General features: G+C 38.8%; 1 pseudogene; it reads left to right on the top strand.

The window, feature by feature from the left end:
- The first annotated feature begins 11,059 nt into the window (after positions 1-11,059).
- LOC149159811 (auxin transport protein BIG-like) lies at positions 11,060-24,042 on the top strand (annotated as a pseudogene).
- Positions 24,043-25,344: the final 1,302 nt, after the last annotated feature.

The following is a 25,344-nucleotide window of genomic DNA, read 5'->3' as shown; positions in this document are numbered from 1 at the left end:
ACCATACTAGCTTATGCATTGCTTCTTCGAATGAGGATGGTTCTATCTCAACTAGCTCACTCATCAGAGCCATGTACCTAGTGTACTGATATGGTGACCTCCTCTTCCTGCACTGTGATGTGGGCACTCCCACATTCTCTCCAACATCACGCAATAATTTATCAACTTCCCTAGTGTGCTTCCTTCCATCTCCAGATGTCTCTGCATGAGTGGGTGCTTCCACTCTCTACTATTTTGATTTTGGTTGATCCACAACATCCTGAGGTTCTTCATTTGGAGCCAAAAGCTCCTCACATGCATGCAACTGAAGCTCCATCCCAAGGGAACATCTCCTGACCTTCTCTTCATCGAAATTCGCATCTCTACGAACAACTTCCATCCCATGAGATGGAAGGTACATCGATAGTTGTGAGGTGTATTAGTATACCTCAAAAATATGCCCGACTCAGCTGTCAGCTCTATATTTTTTTTCATCCTTGGAAACATGACAGTAAACTGATGAACCAAAGATCCTGAAGTGTGACACATTTGGTTTCTTCCCTGAAAAATCTTCTTTTGGTGTACTCATCTTGATAATCCGATGAGGACTTCTGTTCTGCACATATACAACTGTGTTACATGCTTCAGCCCACAAGTGCAATGGTAGGTCCTGATCATGCAACATTTCCCATGTAGCTCCCACAATACTTATTTTCTTCCTCTCAGCCACCCCATTCAGCTGTGGGTTATGGGGTGCTATTAACTCTTGTCGAAACATCTCCAACCCTATGGGTAACAGATAAGGGTGATACCTTATTTTCCAGAGATCCCTCAACCCCAGGATCCCTCTATCTCAATTCCACACCCTAGGAGCTCAAAGAGGGGGGAAGAGTTGGCTCAGTGTCCTCGATCAACGATGCCCCTTATTAGGAGGGGTCACATCCATCAGTACAAGTTGCTCTTTGAAGACCAAGAACTTCCATTTTGGCAAAGCCTTGGTAAGAATATCTACAATCTTCTCATTTGTCAATATGTGATGGATTCTAATGGCTCCTCTTTGCACCATATCTCGAATGAAGTGATAACGAATCTCTATGTGATTGGACTTGTCATGAAATACATGATTCTATGCCAAATAGATGCCACTCTTGTTGCCACAATATATTATTGTAGCATCTAGGACCTGCTCAAATAGCTCTCCAAAGAGCTTCCACAACCAAACTGCTTCGTAATAAATATATTCTGCCTCGGTGGTACTCAATGCTACGGACTTCTAGTTCCTGCTCATCGAAGATATCATGTAAAATCCAAGGTTAACATAACATCCAGATGTACTCTTTCAGTCTACAACGTTTCCTACCCAGTCAACATCGATGTATCCATAAATTCGAACATCTTCTGTAAAATATCTCAGAATGAGTGTGATCATCACATGAAAATATCTCAAATGTGTTTTGCAGTGATCCAGTGTGCATGGAGAGGCTCAGTCATAAATTGACCCAATGTATTTACTGCATAGCATATGTCTAGACAAGTGTTCACTAAGAACATCATATCCCCCATCAACTGTCTATACTCAGATGGATTCGTAAAATGGGGTCCTGCAACTTCTCCACATAACTTCTTGAATTTCATTTCCATCGGTGTGGGTAGGGACTTGCATTATGTCATTCCAAATATTTCCAACGTGAAAGGAAAACTTCACCGGGCCTTTGCCACACCTCAAGGCCTAGAAAGTAGTGCATGAGTCCAAGGTCCTTCATCTAAATTCATAGGATAACTCCCTCTTACACTTAATCGTCAGAGGCTAACTACCTGTCAATAATAGATCGTCAACATATCAAACCAAAATAAAAAATATACCTTGGACTACCTTGAAGTAGATGTTGGGGTCAACATTGCTTCTTGTGAATCCCACCTTCACCAAATAACTATCTATGTGGGCATACCATGCTTTAGGGGGCTTTATTCAAACCATACAATGCCTTCTTAAATCTATAAAAATGTGTCTTTCGAGTGTCTACTTCAACTCCCTATGGATAGTTCTTCTTGTAAAATGCCATGAAGGAATGCAGTCTTCACATCCATCTAATGAAGGGTCCATACTTGACTTGAAGCAAGGGAAATTATCAAATGAATGGTTGTATATTGAGCCATAGGTGAAAATATATCATCATAATCTTCTCCCTCTTTCTAGGAGAATCCTCTTGCCACAAAACTTGCCTTATATTTCTCAATGCTACCATCATCTCCATGCTTGATCTTGAATAACTACTTTGAAGTCACCATAGATTTCCCCTTAGGTCTTGCCACAACATCCCATACATCATTCTTCATAATTGATTCATATTCTTTGGCCATAAAATGTTTCCAAACTTGTTCCTTCATAGCTTCTTCAAAGGTGAGAGGTTCGGATTGAATCATGGTGCTCATGGTTGCAACATATCCCACGTACCCGCATGACTTCTTCCTTTCTCTAAATGGTATTTGACCAAGAGCTCGTCTCTCATCATCCTATAATGTGTCTCAAAGCCAAAGTGGCCTCTTCCTGACGGGAGGATCGCTTGGAGGAGGAACTAAGGGATCCATGGGATCATCAACAAAATCTGTCTCAAATTCGAGCATGGAAAGACCATCTAGAATATCCATATCATCATTCTTTTGAGGAGGAGGAGGTGGAGGAAGGTACCTTTATTTTCCAAGGGCGAAATCTTCATCGAATGTAACATCCCTCCTAATTTCAACCTTCCTTTGACCAGGAATATATATTCTAAACGCTTTAGAATTTTCACAATATCCAAAAAACGTACCTTTTCTTCCCAAGGCTTCCAACTTGTTTTTTTGTCCTTCGGCACATGAAAGTATACGGGGAAACCAAAGATATGGATATGACCAACATCGAGCTTGACACATGTGAATACTTCTTCAGGGGTCTTGTTGTCCAATGCTTAATGAGGTACCCTATTTTGAACATATATAACAACATTTGTTGCTTCTCCCCAAAGGAACTTTGATAACTTTTGATCATGGAGCATGGCATAGAAAACTTCTATAATGTACCTCTTCTTTCTTTCAGCCACTCCATTTTGTTCGAGAGTATAGGGAACACTTTTTTCTTTCTTGATTCCTTCCTTCTTGCAAAAATCAATGAACTCCTTTGATGTGTACTCTCCACCATTTTCAGACCTGAATATTTTGTTTTTCTTCCCTGTTTGATTTTTAATCAAAGTTTTTAACAACTTTAACATTTTGAAGGGTTCATCCTTATGCTTCAAATAATATATCCATGTCTTTCTTTCTAGTCATCAATGAAGGTGATATAGTAGAGATTGCCACCAATAGAATGCATGAGCATTGGACTGCATATATCTGAATGAATGAGATGAAGGATGTCATTTGCCTTGTTCTCGCTAGAGGGGAATGGACCCCTTGTCTTCTTTCCACTGGCATAAATTGGACATACTCCATCATGATGGGCTTGAACGTTGGGAATACCTGAGACCAATTTCTCGAATTTCAGAAGAGCATAATAATGTAGATATGCCAATCTTTAGTGCTATAGCTCACATAGATGATTAGTATCATGGACCAATGCTAGAATGGTCTTCTAGTAACCCTATAAATTCCTTCATATCTTAATCCTAATGTGAATGGATCTCTCATAGGTGATCCAAATAGACAAGTAAGAACCTTTCCCTTGATGAAGGAAACCCTCATCCATTTATCTTCTGAAGCGGATATTAGCACCAAATTCTTCTTCAACCTTGGCACATACATCACATCATGGAGAAAAATATATTCTCCCAAATTTAAATGAATTTTGATGGACTGAAAACATTTAACAGGATGAGTGGATTTGTCTCCAAGCATGATTTTCAAATTTGACTCCCTCTCGACCAAATTAGAGAGAACTTCCTTATAACCAGAGAAGTGATGAGTGGCCCCACTATCAAGCAACCAATTATCCCATGAATCCAAAGGAGATGAGCTAGTAAAGACAAAAATAAGAATATATTTAGATTGATTTTCAACATTACTTTCATACCTTGAGAATTTTGACTTCTTTTGTGGACGATGATCTTCTTCATGATCACTTGGAGCATCTCTTCTTCTCCTTTCATCTCTTTCATTGTGATCATTCCTTTGGTCATCTATCCTTATTTGATCATTGAACCTGGTTTTGTTGCTTCTAGTATTGTAGTGTGGTCCATTGTTCTTCTTGGGGAAATCTCGAGCATAGTGGCCTTTCTTATGACAATTGTAGCATTCGATGTGCAAAAATTCCTTCCTTCTATTCGAATTTTGAGGAGGCTTTCTTGAATTTGATGGACCTCCTTTCCCTTTATTCTTCTTCTTGTCATGAGTGATAAATGCAATGGACTCTCCTTCTTCATGCTTTTGAATCCTTCCTCTTGATATCATCCTTGATTCTTCTTGAGTGAGATTTCCAACAATTTCATCGAATGACATGAGGAAATTGTTGTTGCTTATAGTAGTAATAAAGGTTTCCCAAATAGGAGGGAGACCTCTTAGAGTCACAATCACGAATTCCCTACCAGGCACATATTCTCCAACTCTTTGCAATTGATCTCTAAGACGAGATATCCTCATTATGTAGGATTGCACAAACTATCCTTCATTCATATTTGTGTCTTTGAGTTGATCATTCAAGGAGATGATTTCATTCAAATTGTTGACTTCATACATGCCAGCTATCATATCATACATGTCCTTAGACCTTCTCAAGTTTCCAACATATGCAAGCAAATTATATTGTAAACCATCAACTATTATTTTATTTTATTTTAACTCATCTTTCTTGTGCTTGTTCTTGACAACAATGGAAGCATTCTCTGGAGGCTCAGGTACTTTTCCTTGAATGTATTCCAAAACATCATTGTTATCAGCTATGATCTCCAACTTGACTTTCCATGCAGCAAAATTGGACGAGTTGCCCAACTTCTCATTTTCTTTGAAGAAGGAAGACACCTTTACTTGACTAGATTGGCTCCTTCAACTTTCCCAAAGACGATTGCTTCAATACTTGTTTCCTTTTGGGCTCATCCTTCACCTTAGCTCCAATACCATGTTAAATTTTCAGATTGTTCTATGTTGTATCAATTAATTTAGCCCAAATCAATACTTCAATTAGCAATCTTTCCAATTACAATTAGTCTTTCCATTCATCAATAGTAATTGAAGATAGAACAATAAATGCAATGACAAAGGAGACAATCAACACATCAACAAGAGACACCAGGTTTGGTAAAAGACCAGGGACCACAAGGGGGAAAACCATTTGAAATTCTTACTCTATTAGATTGTCATAAAATTTTCAACAAAGAGTACAATGAGCTCAATACAATATCATCAACAAAACAACCCAATAACATTCAGAAATAAGTTTCTAGCATCAGAATATATCAGATACAAATTTCCCGTCTTCGGTCAATGGTCAATTTTAGTCAAACTTCCCAGTCACATACATGAGGAGTTGTGCGAGCGACTGGAGGCTTCCAATCACAGCCTTGGTGCTTGAAATCCAACTACTATGAACAAATTTTCCTTGTGACGTACCTACGATTGTAATCCAAAAACGCTAAAGTAGATGTGAGCCTCAAACCCTATAATTTCAGACTATTGCGAACTTTTGTTTTCGTCCCAGCCTTAGACTTGTGCGAACCAATCAATGAAGAAGAGAAGAAGAATATTCTTGGTGATGTCCAAATGAGCTTGAGGTAACTTGTATTTATAGGCTTCCAAGGGTGTCCAATTTTCTTTAGGGCCAACCTTGTCCAAATGTGCATATGTGGGTTTTTCTTCATAAGTAAACTTTCCCTTATCTGATTTGGGTGATATTTAGGTCTATTTTGGTCCTCTTGAAAAGTGGAATTCAATGAAATCATCATATCCATCAAATGAATTGTATAAAGTGGAATTTTATTGTAGTTGCATAATTTAACACTCCCTCTCAACTAGGGAGAATTCCCCCTGTCAATTCCTGACCATTCATTAACATGTAATGAATACCTATTGGGCATGGAATCCCCCCACAACATGTTTTGGGGCTCAAAGCCCAAGTTTTGGTCAAATAATGGTGTAAGACTCCGCAAATTGTGGGCGTGGAGCGTGAAATGTATGTTGAGTCAAAACAGATAGACAACACCGCGCATGGTTTGTAGCGTCACTAGCACCGCATTTAAGGACAATGCTATCACAACAAAAGATTTCCACCTAGGCCGAAGCTTTGGAGATGGAAATGAGATTGCATGAGACCCCTATACAAGATCCTGGTCTGGGAGTCCACAAATCCATACACAACTGCAAAATCTGTGTCTGGAGATGCAGAGTTTGAAATAGGACAGGACACCTCGGTCAGAGGTGCATGAGGAGGTATGGTGCATAAAATGAAAAGGCCTGGGGCATGACAAGGACCATTGTCCAGTATTCGTGAATTACTTTGCAGGAGGAGGGCCGATGCCATTAAGACTTGAGGCAGAAGCAGGACCAAGCACGGTGCCTGCACTATGGTGCGCGATTTGTCAGATAGGAGGAAAACACACTACGAATAATTGTCATCTATTGCAGAAGTATACGTAGACGTCCCAACAATTGTTTTGTAATTTCTGCAGGTCGGTAGGCCATGATGAACGCACTTGCAGAAGCTATGAACTAATGATGGATCAAACTCCTGCCTATAGGGTGTAGACCGAAACGCAAGCCCTCGACCCAAATGCAAGAATGGCGCGCGCTGGATTTCAGGGGCGCGGACGAGGTCGAGGTGGAATGGGACCAGGAAGGGGTCGCAGACAACTAATTTGTTACAATTGTGGAGGGCTAGGACACTATGCCCGCGATTGTACAAATCCGACAAGGACATCATGTTTGTACTGTACTCAGTTTGATCATGAGGCAGAAGACTGCCCTACATTGATAGTGAGGCTATGCAAAAAAAGGGGTACTCCAGCCTCCTCCGACTCAGAATTTGCAAATGATGAGGCCTGAGCCATGTGAAGAAGACCCGAACGTAAACATAGTGCTAAGAAGTGGTATCACCATTGGCGATGATAAAGGTAAGCAATTAGAAGAAAGTGCGTGGGCTCACAATCTCCTACAAAGGAACCTGAATTTGATTTAGAACACATGAAGGAGACATTCATGGAAGCTAAGAAGAGCTTCACGAAGGTCTCTACTTCAGGTAGTATGGATCAACTAGAACCAGGGATGGATCCTTCAATGCTCGCTACCTTTCTAGAGACATGCATGAAACTGATACGCAACAACAAGGCAGTAAAAAGACTATAGGAACTTATCACTAGGTTCACGAGGTCAGGAGAACCGCACGTGGTTCAGAAACTTGGAAAGCATGCATTGCGCATAGGAAGGGAAATGAGGTTGATTGCACTAATCGATGAGTATGAAATGGATTAGGTAATCCTAGATCTCGGATCGGACGCGAATGTACTGCCGAAACAAACATGGGAACGCATGGGCAGACCCGCGCTACAATAGTCTCCTATTCAATTGTGAATGGCGAACCAACAAAATATCTTTCCCATGGTAAGATTGCTATTCAATTGTGAATGGCGAACCAACAGAAGATCTTTCCCATGGGAAGATTGCAGGGGGTAATGGTGGACATTGAAGGTGTGAGCGCGCTGGCAGATTTTGAAGTGATAGAGATTGTTGATGACAACAATCCCTATCCTGCGCTACTAGGAATAGACTGGGCCACTGATATGAACGGAGTCATAAATCTAAAGAAGCGCAAAATGATTTTTGAGAAAAAGTCACTACGCGTAGTAGTACCGCTAGATCCAGCCAAAGGAGCGTGATACACTGAACCGGTGCGTGACGCTTATAGTGATGATGACCTTGATTGTATCTACAAAATAATCGCATGAGAACAAGATTGGGTGAACCCAATTGCAGATGGTAGGATTTCGTGGGAGCGGGAAATCTCCTGCACTTCGAATTTAGACGAAGAAATAGAGCGATGGCAGAATTAGCTGCATGGAATAACAACGCTTAATTGCAACATGATGGTTAGATCACTACATTGCGTGACAACAGAGGAAAGGGATCTACCTATGTATGACAAGTTGACAGCGGTGGATGAATTCCTGAACAAATTTGAAATCGCAGTACCAGAACTGCAGCGGTTTGATGCTCTGAAATGGGCACTACGAGCGACACCCGCAAGGTGGTGGGGCACACATCAAAGAAGTTTTGAGGACTGGCGCGAATGCAAGAGGATTATGCACCTACAATTTGGAAAACCCCAGCTAAGGATGAGAGCTGGTTACCAGGGGCAAAGCAACTTACACGCCCACCTTTCCCGATGGGTACATACATATGACATGTAGCCCGCACAAGTGCACACCACCCCAGAATAGAGAATCGAAACAAAACACAGCAGCAGGAAAGGCGAAGCGCACCAAGTATTATCCACGGAGAAGAATTCGATAGGGTGTGCGAAGTGCTAAATAGGGTTCACTAGGTGAGACGCACTGACTGGGACTTGCGTGTGCCAGCGGTTCGATGGGCCTATAGGACCATGTGCAAAACCTGACCGCGAAAACAATTCCAAGGTTACGGAATGAAGTAGGGACCGTAATATCTGAGGGGCACGCAAAGGTGAATCCACACATAATAGCACCTGCAGGTGTGATAGTGTGCAAAGCCCAGGACGAAGAAATCACACAGCTACGCGAGGTAGAAAGCATAAGGCTTCATGAAGCCATTCGGCAAGGGAACGTTAGACTTCGCGAACTGGAAAAGGACCGGGTACGACCAAGGAAGAAAAGCATTTTGATGGACACAAAGGTCAAGAGGCTGGCAAACGAGATCAAGCAAGCATGTCTCGTTGATAAACCAAGGATGGCAAGGCAAGGTGTGGATGATCATACTAATGAATTAGACGACTATCGCCAAGAATTAATTAGTCTGCTGCCATGGCTAAGACCACATATCACCAAACACAGTAACCAGGGGAGCGCATTACATACAGTAGAGCGTGTGGTGCCAACTGCCACAAGGACAAATGAGGATTTTCCGCGGACTATACTAAGGGAGAGATGGAGCTTCGCACAGGTGGTGCAACCACCTAAATAGCTGCAGGAAGAACAATCTTAGCACACTAGGCAGATGGAAGAGAGTGCGGGAATATAAATTATTCTGCCTAGCAGTTGTGCGCTTTGACAGGTGCGCGCAGGAACAGCTTGTCACAAAGTTTGCGCCCGTGTAGGGGGGATGTGCTGCCGCATGGGTAGGCTGGAAAGTGACCATTGGCATCATTGTTCATGATGGAATGTCCGATTTAAGGCCAAATGGAGTGGGAGGCGGGCATCTAAGACAGGAGTTATGGGCAAAATTTAGGAAAATATGCTGCCAAGAAAGCATTGATGGCCCGGAATTGGGGGGAACGGTTGAATTCAAATTCAAAAGGCACTATAAAACTCCAAGGGCTAGCCAACAAACAACACTTGGTCACTTGAGATTTGAGCGGTTGAATAGAGTGTAGAGTGTTGAGAGCCAAGCGATAATAGAGCCTTTAAGTTCGCGAAAAACCACATACAGTGCAGAAATAATGACGACCACTAAGGATGGGTTGGGCATTGAAGAAGGAACCATCGGCGAGGCCGCGCAAATCCACAATGTTCCCGAAGGCACTAGGATTGTACGAGAAATTCCTAAATCACCCTAGACGCCGAGACCAAAGAAAGATAAGCAGGCAATGGGACTAGTACGCATGTCCCCAAGGAATCCACGACACAAGTTATCAATTGAAGAAAAGGGCAAGGCAGTCACCCTTGAAACAAATGAAGAGGAAGAGGACTTGCAGGCTCTGATTGCCGCAGTAGAGGAAGAAGAAGACGTAGAGGAAGACATCCAACCAATGCGCTCCGTAGCAAAATTGCCCGAGTATGTCCCTCCACGGAAAGGGAAAGCCAAAGTACCAAAGGATTTGGATGCAACGAAGAGTGCACTCCAGACCTCACTCCTCCTCGATGAAATTACCTTTGAGGGTCCACTCCTAGGCCGCGTGCCCACCCTGAAATTTGAAGACTGGGACCTCGCGGACAACGAGAAGTTCCTGCACTTAGAGATGGTGAGCCTAATGAAATAGAATACGGAGGGGCCGATGATAACATTAGAGCCACGAAAATGGCTGCGCAGTGTGGAAAAGGCCGGGTTGCTTCATCTGATATGGATACCACATTTTCACCGCGCTCCCATCACCATTTTCATCATCAGGCAACTGCTTTTCCTGGTGCATGATTGGTACTTATGGCTGGAGGAGCCTATTCCCATCACAGTAGATCTCATTTGGCGCATTTCTCGGCTTCCCTGTAAGGGAAAGTACCCCACAATGATAGCAGGGAAAAGCATCGACTTGGCTCTCGCAGAGGCCATGAAGAAAAAATATAAGCTCGAAAAAAAAATAGGGGTTATGCTATCACCTGTATCAAGGATAAAGGGGTGCGCCTAGCCACCTAACTCTCGGCCAGTAAATTTATGAGAAAATGTCGCGGCGATGAAGTACCAATGCCGGTAGTTGCGCCAGCAATGTGCAGAAGGGGTCCAGTTCAACTGGGCCGAGTTCCTCTGCGAAGAATTTTTACTGAACTTCCAGGAGGCCCAGGAACAAGGTAAGAGCTTTCCCGGATTTTGCGGAGTTGGAGAAGACAACAGTGCAGAAAAGGAAGGATGATGCTAAGCAGCGTGTCACCCAACTGGCCGAGAGAAGGCAGAACGAAAAAGCAATAGCCGAGGTCAGGGCAGTCCGCGAAGCAACACAGGTCACTGCAGAGCAGCAGAAGGTCGCCGAAGCAGCGGTAGCAACACAGACAGCAGAGGCCGCCATAGTACAGGCAGAGGAAGGCCAAGTAATGTCTACAGGGTAGGAGGAAGAGGACACAAGACTTGCAGAAGAGAGCGTGGACCCAGGGACGCCTCTACACAGCTTAGGCAGCCGCGCGTCACAGAAAGAGCGGGCCCAAGAAAGAAGGTCAAGGCCTCAAAGTTGGCTATCGACCCGATCACCTTAACTGAAGGAGATCTCCATGACATCGGCGAGATGGTTTGCGATGTCACTAGTGAAGCGCTCCAAGACTTTATGACAGAGCAGCAGACTGTGTTGGGGGCCCTAAGGGCGCAGCTGCAGGAGTTACAGGAGCGGCCCCTGTAAGAGGGTACCTTGTCTACCCACATCGCAGCAGGTACATCGGCAACATAACAGATGCTACACGCGAAAATGGCCAATACAATAACATTACCAGATGGAGTGCTAGTCTCAGAAAACATAATGGAGTGGATCACGCTTAATACAATGAAAGGCATTGGCCTTAACTTGGTTTCCCTTCCCTGCAACACACTTTATCAGCTGTAGGATGGGGTAACAACAAAACTCCATGCCAGAGAGAGTCGTGAAATCTAGGTTCTGAGTGAGCAGAATATTAATATAGAACAACTTAGCTTGCAGCGCAATGAGTTGGTGTCGCAAAACTGACAGATGGTACAGATAGTTGACGACGCTTGCTGGCGTGTCCCAGAGTTGCACATTACAACGGACCTACCAACAGAAGTGCAAATCCACTGTTTGGAAAGTGGAGTTCATGACGCGCGCGAGGAAATAACAAGAGTGCAGCTGGATCTAAATCTCTAGATTGCTGAGCTACGGCTAAAGGCATAACCTTCCACTCCCTCAGAGGTTAGAGAATTGCGCACTAGTGCTATTGCAGTAGGGATGGAAGAGATTGAAGGTGCAGTTCGCTACTGTACCAACATGTTGGGGCAGGCGCTAGAGGTCCTCACTACATTGCAGGAGGACCCCAACATTTAGTGGCTGGAGACTGAGGCACGCGAACTCCAGAAACAATATGACAACATTAGAGGGACTACGCAGACAGTAGTCCTTACTCAGCGGCTTGCAAGGATGCAGCAGGCCAAGGCCTTAAAAGAGCAGGTGGACGCGGCACGCCACAAAGAAGCAGTTCTAAAAGCGTGCGTCCAGCTGTGGATTGATGAAGCCTTCACAATCACGATAGATATTGAAGGAAAGCTTGCACAGATTCAAGGAATGCATGCACAGATGCAGCACAACATGCAGGAAACAGAGGGTTTAGAAGCAAGAATGCAACAGGTTCAGCAGGCAGCAGTGCAGTGCGCTACCGACATTCAGGCTCTTCGGGACCAGCTGGAAGGACTCCTTGCCAAGATCTCCGCGCCGACAGAGTGACTCAAGGACGAATCATGATGTTTGTGTTGGGGGCCTGTTGGGCATGAAATCCCCCCCACAGCATGTTTTAGGGCTCAAAGCCCAAGTTTGGTCAAATAATGGTGTAAGACTCCGCAAATTGCGGGTGCGGAGTGCGAAATGTATGTTGAGTCATAGGGTTGTCCGCCCTGAGTTTGTAATGTAATGTCGGCCTACCCATGGTCCGCGGACCATGGGATTGTATAAATAGAGCGAGGCTCAAGTTGTAAAGATAAGGAAGAGATAGATGAAAACAAATGGAGTCTAGAAGATAAGAGCATAAAGTAAAGGTTTAAGTGTCTTGGGACGTAGTAGTAGGAAGAGGCTTTGCAACTGAGTGCACAGAGGCCTAGTAGAGTCCGCAGCTAAGTGCGCAGGGTGGAGTTGAGTCTGTAACCAAGAAAGAAGAATAATAAAGAAAATTTTGATTCCAGATCTTGTGTATCTATTCTTGTGCTATTTCCTTTTTAATATATTGTTTTCGTTATTGCGCGCTCTTATATGAATACTGAACACTGTTAAAATATAACTAGACACATACTAATAAGCTAAGTGATCGAAAATTATCGGGTCAATACTAAGGAATTGGGTAATACCACGGATCGCACCTCGAGCAAGGTTGCGTGAAGGCAACATTATAGGCTGTGAGGTACCGATAGATGCGAGTAGTGATGTGCACGCAGGTCAAATCTGCGAACCACTGAAATTCATCAAACATTTCTAGGGTGCAGAAACCTAGTTCTAGCACCCTCCCATACTTCTTTGGGTGAGACCTCAGTCCACGCTCCGCAGGCTGTTGTTGAAAGGGCCAGTAGTACCTGGATTTGTTTGGCTAAATCATCTCTGAACCTGGGTCAGGTCCCTATAAGCCAAAAATACCATGTCGTCATATCATGTCCCATCTCTTCTCAACTCTATCTCTTGAAAAATTCTTGAATCTAAAGAAGAAGAATCATCGGGGAGCTAGCGCTACCACCCTCTACATTGTTGGAGAGCATATCTCAATCCGAAACCACATCGGGAAGTAAATCTCAACCCGAAATCTCATGGGGGAGATAAATATCTTCGACCCCATGGAAGATGATCAAATTAAGGGCCTTGGTCTCCCCTATCTTCCTGCTCGACAGAGCCTTGTATACCTCCAGCTTGTTGTTGCTGGGTTGGGGGCTCCTTGTTAAGAGAGAAAAGATGATGGCTTGGGAATTATTTAAAAGAAGTAAGTTTTATAGTGGCTAGCCAAAGTTAAGCCTTTAGAAAAATCATGAAAATTCTCCATGAACCAAACCAAAACATGCTTAGACCATCCTTTTGATTTTTTCCTAGTCCATGCTTTTGAACATGCATTGCTCATTGAAAAAGATCTTAAATAAGTTTTTCTCATCTAAAATTATCATAAACCATACTCAGTGATAGCGTAAAAGGATGCACTACAAAAGAACCTTAAATCATGTTTGAAATGAATAAGCCATGCAGAGCATTGTGTACAATTTGTATAAGCATGTTGATTTCATTTTTGATCAGTTCAACCATTCTGCAAGTAGGTAATACAACAAGGAAATTGGATACCTCAGTGATACTTCATAATATTCCCAAAGAAGCTCACATCAACATAATTATGGCTATGGAAAACTACATGCAAAAATTAATAGAATTGTTAAAGGTGATGTCTAGAAAAATAGTTAACAGTATGAAAGAAGCGATTTTGAAGTTTATCTTGGGTGATTTTCTTGCACGAAATAGAAGTGGCCCTCAAGCTCTTTGTGTTTTTTTTGGATCCTAAACAATATTGTTCCCAAGTGTAAATAACCAATTTGTTAGAATAATAATTAAATTGTAAATAATAATTGGGAATTAATACAATTGTTGAAGGGGTTACTCTCAATGGAATATTTAATAAGATGCAGTGTGAAGCAACTAGTTTTAAGCTTCACCCATCTGTGGGTGAAGGAGGGATTTGGATATTGATATTTATCAACATGCTTTGGAGCAAGTGCTTTATTATGATATGTTCGAACCAGGGTTGCATGGAGTGGGGACATCATTATTTTCCAAAAATCCTTGGGAGTGAAGCATCTCGGGAACATCTACTTTCTATATTTTTTTCCATGTGGAAAATACTCTTTATATTCTATATGAGGAATATATATGTTTTAGTCCATTACATCATAGGTTTGAAGCCATTACATCAAAGCTCGTCATGTCACTTATGGGAATTGAACCTCGGTAGAGAGGGTCTCAATTATTCCTCCCAACCACCCAAGATAAACCCCATTGACATCTCTCTCTCTCTCTCTCTCTCTCTCTCTATATATATATATATATATATGTATGTATGTATGTATGTATGTATGTATGTATGTATATGTATATGTATGTATGTACGTTATCTTGCATTTACACTGTAAAAAAATTCAAATGCAAAATTAGTTGCAAAATATATGAAAACATGCATATTTGTACATTAATGATGATACAAATGGCATTGAATTTATTATTTAAGCATCAACCATCTAGATTTTAGCAAATTACTAACAAAAATACACAATTTTAAATGACATAAAAGAAAGTAGACCATTAACTTATGAAATCAAATAGGTTATTTAGCATGTATCAACAATAACATGAACAAATAATTATTATTATGTTTACAAAAGAGGCCATCTACACACTAGAGTATGAAGAGTGAAAGGTCCAGTCATTCCAAACAATAAAATAATTTATTTGATAAACACCTATCTACAAAAGAAGTTATCACCAATTATGAAAGCACACATGTTGCCAAATTTTGTAGTTGTGGGGTAGCACCACCATGCATGTTCCACCACAACTTAACATGCAATATTCAACCCATCGCTTATGTCAGGACCCTCATCATTAGTATTATCCTTCATTATTTGCCTCTTGTCTAGACTCTAACCTTTGCATTTACCTTGATCCTCTAGGGATATAATTTGACACCACTTAATTTTGATGAAATTGCCTAAGCCAAGCCTTAACATATGGTAGAAAAATCTTAACATGCCCGATCAATGATTTTGATTTGAGTGAAAGCTACATTTTTTCTAAGGCCATGATAAAAGTATTCAACAATCAACACCACCAAAATTGTGGTACATATAGGGCTTGGTTCTCTTGGTTAAATGCTAGTCAGATACCCTCATACATGATAAAATCCAATGGAAATGTTGCAATGTCATCGATCATGAAATCATAAAAACTATTAAGGTTGTGGAATTTTTATTGGGATATGAAATTTTTCTCTAGATTAAGTCTGATATGGTTGAAGCCACTCTCAAACATCCAAAAACAACTAATGGTAATGTTAAAAATTTAAGTAAAAGTTGGCATTTCCTTTATCTTTAATAATTTAACATTACCATTAGGGAGTGTCTAGCGAGTGCCTTGAGAGCATGCTTCTTGGCTCCATAAATGTCTTTGGGAGTGAAACGCTCCTAAATTGGTTTGGATTGTTCCCAAAATGTCCAAAGCATCCTCCAAGATTTTGGGAGTATGCTTATGAATGCTCCTGCTCGGAGCGTCATTCTAGGGCCTAAGCAAAGTGGGGGGATGCTTGCTGTAACCTTGGCTTGAACCTTTCCTTGGTCTTCTTAGTGAATATGTTTCTTTAATGGGTTCTTAATCTATCCTAGCTAATCTTTGTTTTAAAAAATGTTATGTGCAAATGTGTTTAGTTTGAATAATTTTCCTTGCAAATTTATAGGGATTAAATAAAATTTCAAAAGCTGTACTCAGTGGGTAAACTGTAACATAACTGGATACAATGTGATGCAAGTTTGAATTTTATCTTAAACTGGCTCTTAAAAGTGGCCTTTAGACTTGGTATATAGAGGGGGAATCCCGATTTTTATCAGTGTATTCAATTGAAAACAAAAGACATGAAATTAACTATGTTGACAAGAGTTCCCTTTTGAAATTGTCCATTGCTGACTTTCATCTACCCTTTTTCCTCTAGGGTGACATTTATCCCCCATGGTTTGAGGAAATTTGGTGGTAAAGATACCTTTAATTACACCAATAAGATTGAAGTAATGATATCATGGGAAATGAAAAGGATATTTAGGCCAATACTTGCTGGAAGCCTTGTTCCATTGGGGCATCCACAGGTTTTCCTAGGTCGACACATAGTCAACCCTAGTCCGACTGTGTTTACAATCATGATAGAAAGCTTGTTGAATTGAAATCCAGATAATTTCAAGCATGTAGCAATGGAATCAAAGTTGTCCCAACTCTAAGTCACAGATGCTCGTGACTTTAGGTATGGTATTTTGGTTGAATTTAATTGAATTTAAATTTAGTTGAAATTTGTTAATGGTGAAACATAGAGATTGAATCTATTATTCGTTTGGAGCATAATTTTTCCTCTTGCTTGTGTGAAGTTATTATGGCATAATTTATAATAAGTTGAACATAAGTTAGTATTCATTCTTCGTTTTTATCCCAAACATAATATTATGAGAATGTATTCAACTAATATAAAAAAAGACCCAATTTTCTTTAGAGGAAAATCACTCTCTACTATTTGCTATGTGCTTGTACCAAATAACTATCATACAAATAATGCTATGTGCTTGTACCAAATAACCATCATACAAATAACAAATAGTGACATAAATGAGGTTATAAAAAATAATGCTTTTAAATGTTTTGCATTATCATATCATTCAATTGATAACGTTTATGTAGAATTTTGACTATAAGAAAACCCATCTCATTTTGATATTCAAATATGAGAACCCATTTATGTGATGGGTTGCTTCTCTCGGAAGTATTGAAGACAAAATAATGGTGTTTGAAAATGCGCTGGAATTTTAGCCTATCACATTATATATTATCTGGGTTCTATATGTTTTCATGTGTAGTGGGTACGTTGGTTCTATATGGTATCTGAATTCTGTATGTTTTTCCGTGTTGTGCATAAGCTCGTTCTTTTTTCATTAATTATTCCTAGAATGGAATTTGGATGACACTGTTTCACTAATGGTTGCTTCATTTTAGCTTCTTGTCAAGATTGTTTTATCTTTTTCAGTTAAAAGACATATATTATCTTATGTCTGATCCAAATTGGAAAATGAGAGATTGGAACTGGAATCTTGATGCAAGTGACTCCTTGTTTTTCCAACTCGGCTACACTTAGGTTATCCTTGCTTTGGACTTATTCCCCAATTGTGGGACTTTTCAACTGAGTGTTGTTAAGAAGATCTTCTTTATATGATAATGGTCCCACATCCACTGATTTTAAATCCACTAACTCACTGATCACCCATATTTCTTCCTCTTCACGCAACTCTTTGAAACCATCTGAACTTTATTTTGAAATGGATGGATGTTGATTTTCCTTTTGATTACTATTGATTTTTTAACGAGCTTCCTTGAAGTGGCCTCCCTCTAAATAGTCTCTACACTTGATAAATCCATTTTCATGGTCTAGTTGTTGGGTCCATTTGGAAGCTTTACATTATAGAGTCATCTTAGATAGCTTTTTCAACAATTCTGATTATGTGTATTTTTCTTACTTGCAACAGTTCAAACCTTACCTCTTTATATTGAGTTATTTTGTATATGGTATTGTGTTTGGATTTGACATTGTTAGAGTATATATCATTGGGCCTTTCTTTTGAAATTTCTTCAAATATGTAGACTCTATTGTTCATTCAAGATTTCTCCCAACAATTATTCTTAAAAATAAGTAGGTCATTCCAAGGCAAAATATTTACATTTGTTCAAGATATTCCAACTATGATTACTGTTTCCATGCAAAGTGCTTCATATGGCACAATTTAGCTTAAATATTTGTCAATATGAGCATACTTTTAGATGAATGGCTATGCATTGTTGGGTTAAGCATCCTCCATCTCTCTCTAACATTCCATTAAAGTGGATTTATTTGGTCTATGAAGAGTTACTTTTGCGTGGTGTGTGTTTTTGTTCCACTGTGGAATGTTGGGTGCAGTATTTTCCATTCCGAAATGCTGGAAAATAGGATTGCAACTTGCGAACACCCCTCACCTATCATTTTTATGGTATTATATATATAAACATATTCATTAATTTTTGGTATGTTTGACAACAGGTAGATCAAAATATTGCTTGTAATTAATGGTAAAAATGCCTCATAACATGCATTTTGATTGTCAAATTGCATTTCTACCAATGAAGATTTCATCTTCAATGTTCTTTATATTCTGTTATCCGTCTTTAGATCGTTTTTTGGGTATATGCAGGTATAATCTATCTCCAACTTCTAAATGTCATGCAAATTTATCCTGGCCATGCTGTTACTTATATTGTTGCACTGATTTAAAAGTAGACTTCATAACTGATAATGGATTGTTGTGTATTTAAAAGAAAAATGTACCTGCACTTGAGCTTGTTTCTCTTTGTTTATAGCTAATGTAGTTAGGATTGAGACAATATTTAATGGTGATTATGTTATGAATGCATTCCTTTTAGTGTATAACCATTACCATCATACTCTGCTTAACATACTTTTGTTGAACATAAAGCACGTTTTCATTTGAAATCTTGGGTGTTAGGTTGAATATTGTTAAATGCTGTGCAACTTTCATATTGATCACCTTTGATTGGTAGTTTATTTGTTCCCAAAATGTTCGCAAGAGTTGTATTCTATATGAGCCCTTATGATACGAGATTCATTGGCCTATAAAGAATTTAATTATATTTGGGGAGTTTCCTACCTCACCCTTGTTATTGTTGTTTTTGTTGGTAGGAGGCTTTGTTAATATGGTATTGTATACCTACTTTATATTGTACTATTGAGGTTCCTTGTCCTTCCTTGTGTGGGAATATTTTATGATCCACATTATAGTTAGAGAGTTCAAAATTTAATTCTGTGTAGAAAGGAAAATGTTATTCAATTTTCATAATCATAGTGAGAAATTGTAGCCTTGGTAAATTATTTATCGACAATCTAATGTGAACTTGTTGCCTTAGTGAATTATTTATTGACAATTTGAATCTCTGATATATTTTTCCTTAAAATCTTTCCATTGGATATGGTTAGATTTATGTAGACAAATTAATGGCCATTAATGCAAATTTCCAGTAATAATATAGAATTTTAGTGCCTCAGTTTTCCATGCTTAAAAATATGCATTTCAGGCCAATCTAGCAACAATTCTCATTTAATCTTTTTGCTCAAAACTTTGATAATATATTGTTTTTAAAGCTAATCTGGGTTTGATTTTTGGGGAAAGGATACATTGCATCTGGTTAGTTCACTTCAACTTGTTTAGTTGAACTCATTAAGAAGTCCAAGTAGATCAATCAAATATTTGGCATGGCATGGGTGAAAGCATGTCCTAGTATATTTTATAGAGATATTGTTATTATGAACTAATATATTGTCTAGAATTGATATATGCTTCTTCAAAAAAATAAGTTTCATGATATTTTGTGAATGGGTTGTATGGGGAAATGAGGGAGAAGACAATGTAGAAAAGAAGCAGACTACTATACGACACCAAAATTTATTTTCTTGTGTGTCGAGGAGATCGAAAAATTCTTGAGTAGAAGGTATAAAAAAATATTGTACATTTGTTGTTAAAAAAGGTCCAGGGGTGGGGGAGAACATGGATGAGTTTATTGTAAAGCAAAGATTCTTGATTGTGCCATTTGTTGGCTTAAATATTTTCAATTCTAATTTAATGCCCAAGTGGTAGAAAATTGCTAAGAGGATACCTATTGGATTAAATATTTAAGATCTGGTTAAAACTCAAGATGTAGAAATATGCTAAAAAGCCTATTGATTGGCTTAAACCTTTAATTTTTGGTTAAGATTCTAGAGGTGGAAAATTGCAAGAAATCTATTGGTTGGCTTAAATCTTTAAGCTCTAGTTATGACTAAGTCCTTGTGCTTCCTGGTTGGATCTACCAATTCTGTGAGAAAACAAGGATTCAATGTAATTTTGGGTGCACTCTTTAATTTTGTTAAAATTTAATTAAATAAAGAATTTAAAGAGGGCATAATTCAAGCAGTGTAAGTCTTTTTTTTGATGTTCCAAGTGAATCTTAGAGTAATGGAGGAGAATCTATTCTTAGTTACATGGTATCCAATTAAGCTGGAAAGCAAGAATCATGTCTTTGCTTAAGGAGTTCTAATTTTCATTTCTAGGTATTGAGTGTTTTCTTCTCAGTAGGGAATAATTTTTTGTATTGCAACTAGTCATCTGACTGAACTTCAGGGTTTTCCTACCTCCCTGAGTTGAAACTTATTTGCTTTTGATTGAGCCTTTTTTTTCTTTTCTTTCCAAGGCCTCAAATCAATCCCTATTAAATAGAATAAAAGATAATGGTTTTTAAGCACCTCGTTGAGAGTGCTTGAAATATAATAGAGATGAAAAGGTGGTAAGGAGGCATGTTGATGCTTTTTGTGTTCATAATTTTGGGATTGGGGTTTTTTGTCCTAAACAATTGTCTTTGGAGACAATCACCTTTCAGTTTATCCACAAACCTGAGTTCAGACACTCTTCAATTGAAACAGAACGAAGTTGTCCATCTTCCCAGTGTTCAGACAATAATACTCACGCAATTCAATCCCCAATATTTTCTACTTAAAGATTTTAAAAAACATATTCTTAGATAAAAAAAAAAGATATCTAAAGAAGAGTCAAGGGTCTTACAAACATGAAAACATGTGAAGGATCCCATCCATCATAGAGAAATATTACCTGGAGAATCTGAGGTGTTAAGAGAAGTAGTGCATGGAAGGACCTTCTAGATTCTATGGAGCAAGTAAAACTACCTATGGTGATGCAAAATAACAGCCTTATGAATAATACAAAAGAGAAGCAGTGTCCCTATTCTTTAAGTGCATTGAAGCAAACAAAACGTTAAAATTATAGATTAATTTTAAGATTCCTTGTGGTTTGATTCAAGAATTCTTAAATTATTTTTGTTGTAATGGGGGGTTCTAGGCCATTTTTTAATCAAATTATAGGGTCACAACTTTCAGGGGAGCTAGATCCTCCTATTGTCTTGCACTACAATGTCCATTTTCAAGGAGATATGGTTACATTAGATTAAGTAGTTTCCAAATATATGGAATATAGCATGTTATGAAACCAGCTCACTAAAAGATAGAAAAGATAGATCAACGCCTTACAAATAAACCTCTTCTAGGGGGAAACCTCCTTTACATTACACAAATGAACAATTCTTGGATGATACAAATGACAAGACCTCCTTTCTATATATAGGAGTCTAAGGGGTCATAATATAATCAAATCCGACATAACAATAATAGTGTAAGGGCACAATAATAACAATAGTGGGCTTCTATGGGGCACAATAATAACAATATGGGGACTACATGGGCACAACAATATAATAAGTGGGTTGTACTAATAACAATAAGGAGTTACACTAGTAGTATAGGGACCTAACATAGCAGGTGATTGGGGTGAAGAGGAGCGTTATCCTTTGCATGTTCTCGATGGAATGCATAAAGTGCCATAGAGGGGATCAAGTAATTCACATAATTTCTTTCCTTTTTACTCTTGTATTTTATACCATTTTTATGCAATGCCTTGTAATGTGCTAGGGAAAATGTGTCGCTAGATTCTTTCATCTTGGTATCTAGTTATCTTCCACTCCTTTTCACAATATTCTATGTGCATTTTGACTGAGAACCTGTGTTTTAACTTTTTTATTTGAACTACTATTGTAAACTTCCTTTATGGCAGTGTGTCATTAAGAGAATTCATTGAGTAACAGTAAGGAACATAAATATATTTGTGGCTATGTTGTTTATTTGAGTAGTTGTCCATTTTTTGACATTTGAACTATCTTAGGAATAAATATAAAACATTATTTCGCTATTTGTTGTGGCAAATTTCTCACAAATTTGTCTAAAGATGACTTTTCCATGGTGTATTTCTAGATGGACATTTAACTTTCTGCTAGGATAAGATTTTAAGATTTTTTGCTAGAGATATGACAAAGACATTATGCATTCATGTGTAAAGATTCATTGAAACGTTTTTTTTTTTAAATGTAGACTTTGGAAAATGTCAAAATATATTTTTTTCTATGTTTCATGTGTGTCTTTTCGGTTCGGGGGCATTAAGGAATATAGTGATTGGGATGTGTAATAAATGTCAAATTAAGATTAAGTGACCTTTATAGATAAACAAGGTGTCATTAATCTAAGGTGCTTAGGTCAAGTGGTAGGACAACTACCTACTGAATGAAATAAAAGGTGTCCTAACTCCTATCTCAATTTATGAAATGACATGGTTTGAATGATGGCTTAACCAGACCATCTTAATCATGATACCATGAACATATCCATCATGCATATTTTCATTTGTTCTCATTTAGATTATAATTATCAATTATATATTTCCCATAGGAAACAATAATTTGCTACATTGCTTGGATGCTACTCAGTTGGATACTTGGGGATGAGTATGCTTTTATCTTTTTTATTTATTGCATGGGCTTTGATCTTTATTAGGTTTATTTTAAATCCTAGGATATATCATTAATTATTTGCATGATCTTGGAGTTTATACTGACTGGCATATCATGGTTGACAAAAAGTTTGGTTGGCTTATATTTTTAGGTGCTTTTCCCTTTCTTTGATCAGTGATGGAATGCATATGGGCTTTAGTTTCTTTTGTGGTTGTTGTAATCTTGTTTGCTTCCTTTTTTCTTTATGAAGATCATTGTATATACTAGACCAAAATAAGGTAGTTCTATATTTGTCTTTTTTTAAAAGCATTTCATTCACATTGGCAAGAGTCTATATTAATTCTTGAAATGCTAGTCATAGAGTTGGAATTATTAACTTTAAAGCGAGTGAAAAATTTGGAGGGTTGTTTTGTTGTGAATTCTTCTGATCTTGAATCATAGGAATTAAAGAGGACCATAGAATTTACTTCACAAGGTAATGACCTTTCTTGCATCAAACATATTTAATTATCTAAGCATTTCCTATTTGGATGGTATTTTCAATCAGATTTGTGGTTAGAGTTTGTTTTCTAAGAAGCTACTTTTATTGTACCAAACTTGCTGAGACAATATTTATATCTTTTGTTTTATGTGATCATGGAAAATACCATCTGTGGATAAAGGGAGGAAATTCAGTAGAGAATGCCATTGTTGTTTTAGCCAATGAAGGACTTCACTTGGATGGTGAACAACCAATAGATCTACAAGGGTCTACTTTCTGGAAGAATGACAGTGATGTGATATGTCTTGCACAACATTATGCAATAACCCATCTTGGGTGCATCTTGTGAGTGGTGGTTCTTTGTAGAGAATTGTTGTGTTCTCTTCAATTGACTGAGGAAAGCTCAGATGAGAAAGTTCAGTCAAGGACAACTTTGATTACAAAGCTTTTGAAAATTCTTGTTAGCTTTACAAAGGCAACAACTTTTGTTGTATCAAGTAACCAGTTACTGGTAAATATTAGTGAAGTGGTTGGTATTTTTCCTGGCTTGTTTAAGATGAGTTTTGAAACTGTCTAGTGTCAATCATGATCTTGTAGATGTGGAGAACAATCTATATCATCAACTATCACTTATTTTGGAAACTTTCTTGCAGTTTGTTCATGATGTGGTTTTGGATGATACCATTTTTTAGAACATACTCACATTTATTCTTGTTGCTTTATTGAACATCTTGGATGGAAGAATGTGGAGGTATGAGAGATAAAATAATGTTAAAAAGCTTCCTTTGGTTTACAATCATGAGGTTATTATTAAAATTTGAGATTTTATCGGACAGTGGATCACAGAAATGTAAAAAAAAAAAATCATTGAAAACAAACAAGTCAGGATGGTCATGAAGGAGATGGGGTTGTTGTTGAATTTTCTTAGTCAATCCGTTATAAAATTAATTTGTATTCTTCTGTTTTATTCTTCTACTTTTTAAATTTGAACAAGTTATTTAAAACATTTAAATATCGAAATAAACACAATACAATCATGACATCTACAAATCAACAGCTGAAAGAAAACAAACACACAAGTGACACCATTATTTTTGGACAAATGTCCCCAGAAAATCCCAATGCGGGAAAATTGGTGTAGCTATTCCGAGGGTATATTATTATGCAGTATTTCCTTGAGTACAACTGGGTGCCAAACTGGCTCACTTGATAGAGAAAAACAACCTGCAACAATACCTCTCTATTCATAAACAGGTATTCAGAAAATCTGTCCCACGAAACCCTCTCCAGCAACTCTGAAGCATTACGCTGGCCCTTCTAGCCTCTACGTCAACCCCAAACCCTTTTGGCCTCTGCCTGTGTCAACCCTCTGAGGCACTGCGCAGCCTCTGGGACCCTCTGCGCCATTCCAGCTGCTCTCTGCGTGGATGACACAGTCCCTCTGGCCTTTGCGCTATCTCTGTTGGTCTGCGTGGTCTACTCTGGCTGCTGCTTATTGCTCTCTGCGCTAGTCTTTCGGTATTGTCTCTGCCTCTCTGTCCAGCAGTCATTGCCCGTCACTGTTGATCACTGATTCGACTTTTCTTAGCAACCCTACTCTAGAAAAATGAATGACTGATCACTCTGGTGTGTTCTCCAACTGACCCTCAAGCCTCCTCTTATACTTTTCTTGTTGGTCCTTCAACGGCTGATATTACATCTCTTATCAACAGCTAATATTAGATTTGGTTTGATCCATGTATTTTGGAACCTTCTAACCTAGTTTTATATTAATACCCATTAATATTTTATTTTTCCTAAGTTTAGACTTAGGAACTCCATTAAAAATAATATTTTTTTTAATATCTCCCAAATCGGTTAGAATATGCCCAAACCATTTAAGGGTCTTGGAAATCTCATATGCTTTAACCTCTCCACCAATTTTCATGGCTAGAGCACATCCAATGCTACCCAAAATCAACACTCCCTCTTAGTGAGCACTGTTCTCTACCAATACTCCTCACTGAGCATCACTTTGATTATATGACATCGATACCTATGCTAATGCTAGGCCTCCCCACCCAACATCCTTTGCATTGTTGCATCTTGTACTGCTACCCATGGCTCTACCACTGCCACTGCTGCATCCATACGGCAGTTCCCTCTGCATTCATGCTATTACTAGTCCTTTCTT

This window comes from Pinus tabuliformis, chromosome 5_2, assembly GCF_031772625.1.
Source record: "Pinus tabuliformis cultivar Carrire ecotype Pingquan chromosome 5_2, CPIR1, whole genome shotgun sequence".
NCBI lineage: Eukaryota > Viridiplantae > Streptophyta > Pinopsida > Pinales > Pinaceae > Pinus > Pinus tabuliformis.
The sequence above is the reverse complement of the archived record's forward strand: the minus strand, read 5'-3'. Positions and strand labels throughout refer to the sequence as shown.